This window comes from Myotis davidii, unplaced genomic scaffold (genome assembly GCF_000327345.1).
Source record: "Myotis davidii unplaced genomic scaffold, ASM32734v1 scaffold425, whole genome shotgun sequence".
NCBI lineage: Eukaryota > Metazoa > Chordata > Mammalia > Chiroptera > Vespertilionidae > Myotis > Myotis davidii.
Window position 1 is genome coordinate 2,214,325 of NW_006296413.1, and position 2,727 is coordinate 2,217,051.

At 56.9% G+C, this 2,727-nt stretch overlaps 1 protein-coding gene across 2 annotated transcripts in view; it reads left to right on the plus strand.

Moving 5' to 3' along the window:
- The window catches only part of CORO1B (coronin 1B), a 12,585-nt gene that overhangs the window by 4,610 nt on the left and 5,248 nt on the right, over positions 1-2,727 (plus strand). The gene's annotated exons all lie outside the window — the stretch shown is intronic.

Here is a 2,727-nt window from a genome sequence, read left to right on the forward strand (position 1 = left end):
GGCATGTGGCCTGACCTCCAGCTTCACAGGTCATAGCTCAACCACTGAGCCATGCTGGCCGGGCCCACTCAGCAAATATTTATCGGGCACTTGCTAGGTGCCTTTCCAGCCAGCCTTCCGTTTTGGAGACACATGGGTGGGTTTAAGGGCATGGCCTCTGGTGCCCTTCAGGGGCTGTTCGAATCCTGGTTTCACACTCGGGGTGCTCCCCGCCTTCACCCAGAGGCACTGGGTGGACATGCTCTGTAAATTGGGGTCATAATAATGATAATGATGAACCCCTACGAAATGCTTGGATCCTTGCATGGCACAGAATGAGAGCTCCGTATTTGTGAGCCATTCATTTGATTATACCAGTGAGCACCCCCAGGCCTCATCCAGGCCTGGGACCAGCACTGACCCACTGGGCCAGCGCCCACGTGGCAGAATCCTGCCCACCAGGCATTGTTCCTCCACCACACCCCCTCCTCCAGGCTTTCACTCTCTCTCACCTCCTTAAAGTGCACACTCCCTGAGGAAAAGGTCCCCTTGGTCACTCCGCGGTGCCCTATTCCCCTCTCCCAGTTACATGTGCCAAGGCCTCGTCAACAGGGCAGGCAGATCAGGGACTAAACCCTCAGTGCCAGCCACCTGCCTTCAACGCTGGTCCACAGTCCAAACCCCACCTCTTGGAGACTGGGCCAGCCCCACCTCCAAGGTCCCCAGGGGAATCCCACCCATAATGGATGATTGCTATCCAGGAGAAAGAGCAAGGCCATGAAGGGTTTTGAGGACCAAAGAGGAGTTCTCTTGGTGGCCCAGTGAAGGGTTTTGTGTTGGAGGAAACATGCTCAGACCCTGCGTTCCACCGCCCTTCCCTCTGCCCCCCTGCACATCCCATGGGGATGGGTTCCTGTTACCCTCAGGGGACTCATCCCTTCCCCAGATCAGGGACACCTTCCCCCTGCCTCTTGGGGGCCAGACATTGATTCTGAGAGTTGTGAACATGAACATTTCTCAATTCGACATTCAGGGCTGCTGTTCATTTATTCACTCAGCGTGCATTCATGGAACACATACTGTGTGGTGGGTCTTCTTGTTCTAGGTACTAGAATACAGTGGGAAACGAGACAAAGTACTGTCCTTAGTTTGCTGACATCCTACTGGGCGGCAGACAGACAACAAACACACAAATCCTATATAATAAAAGGGTAATATGCAAATTGACCCTAAAGTGGAATGACCAGAACGACTGCTGGACCAGTCACACTGACCACCTCTTGGTCCCTTTCCCAGGCTGGCAGACTCCAATCGCCTAATGGCGAATGGGGAGCCAGGGGTGGGTGGTGGGAGATGTGGGCGGTGCCAGGTCAAGGCCCCCTGGGGTGGGGCTGGCAAGTGGGTGGGAACAACCAACCTCTCGGTCCCTTCCCCTGGCCGTCAGGCACCGATTACCCGCAGCCAGGGAAGATGGCCCTGATTGCTGGCCAGGCCTAGGGACCGTACTCACGCACGAATTTCATGCGCTGGGCCTCTAGTAATTATATACTATAACATCAGGTGTGCTTAAGAATGATGCAGGGGGAACAAGTAATGGGATCGTAATAATGATAATGATTAATCCCTACAATTGATCAGGTGGGAGTCCGAGGAGCCGGAGAGTGATGGGTGAAGAGGGCAGTAAGGGGAGGCCTTTGGAGGAGGGGTCGTCTGAGCAGAGGCCTGGAGGAAGGGAGGGTGCTGCCTTTTCAAGATCTGAGGGAGGAGTCTTCAGATGAGGGGGCAGGATGTGCCACGGTCCTGAGGTAGGAAGGAAAGTGGTATGTTTCTGGGACAGGAGGTCAAGGGTCACTAGGCCACATGCAGGGGAAGGACAGTAGTGGGTAATAAGGGGTGGTCGGCAGGGGTCAGACAGGCAGGGTGGGGGCAGGGTAGCAGCCACGGTAGGTGTTATCTGGTTGGGGTTTTAGACATAATAGAGAGGGAGGCCTTGTGGCTGCCTCCCCTCTTCTAAGCCACCCACATTCCTGCCTGGGCTGTGGGTTGGCCTGCACAAGGTTTATGGGGCAGTGGGGGAAGCAAGGACTTTGGAGCCAAACAGATCAGGCCTGAGTCCCAGAGGGTGACCTGGGCAGGCAGCTCTCCTCCCTGAGCTGTTTCCTCAATGGGGTGTGGTGAGGGGCATGAGGAGGGCACAGCCCCGGCCCACATGGGACACACAGGGGCTTCATAGGGCCCTAGAAAGGCTCCCTCTGACTTCTGCTCTCCCCCTCCCCCATGCACCCCACTCTTTCTGAGAAAAGGGACCTTGCCCATCACCCCTTGGTCACCCAGGGCAACAGATGCTCAGAGAAGGAATGAGGGGAAGTGGTTGGTGTCCCAGGGACACCAGCCTCAGGTGGAGGGGGCAGAGTGCCTGTGAGACCTACAGGAGCAACTAAGGCTCCTTGTCCCAGGGGCGGGCTACGGGGAGGGAGCGGTCTGTGGACTGACCTCCAGGTCTCCGTGGGAGACGGTTGGGGAAAGACAGGAAGGTGTGAGGGATGTCAGAGAAGGAATGAGGGGAAGTGGTTGGTGTCCCAGGGACACCAGCCTCAGGTGGAGGGGGCAGAGTGCCTGTGAGACCTACAGGAGCAACTAAGGCTCCTTGTCCCAGGGGCGGGCTACGGGGAGGGAGCGGTCTGTGGACTGACCTCCAGGTCTCCGTGGGAGACGGTTGGGGAAAGACAGGAAGGTGTGAGGGATGTG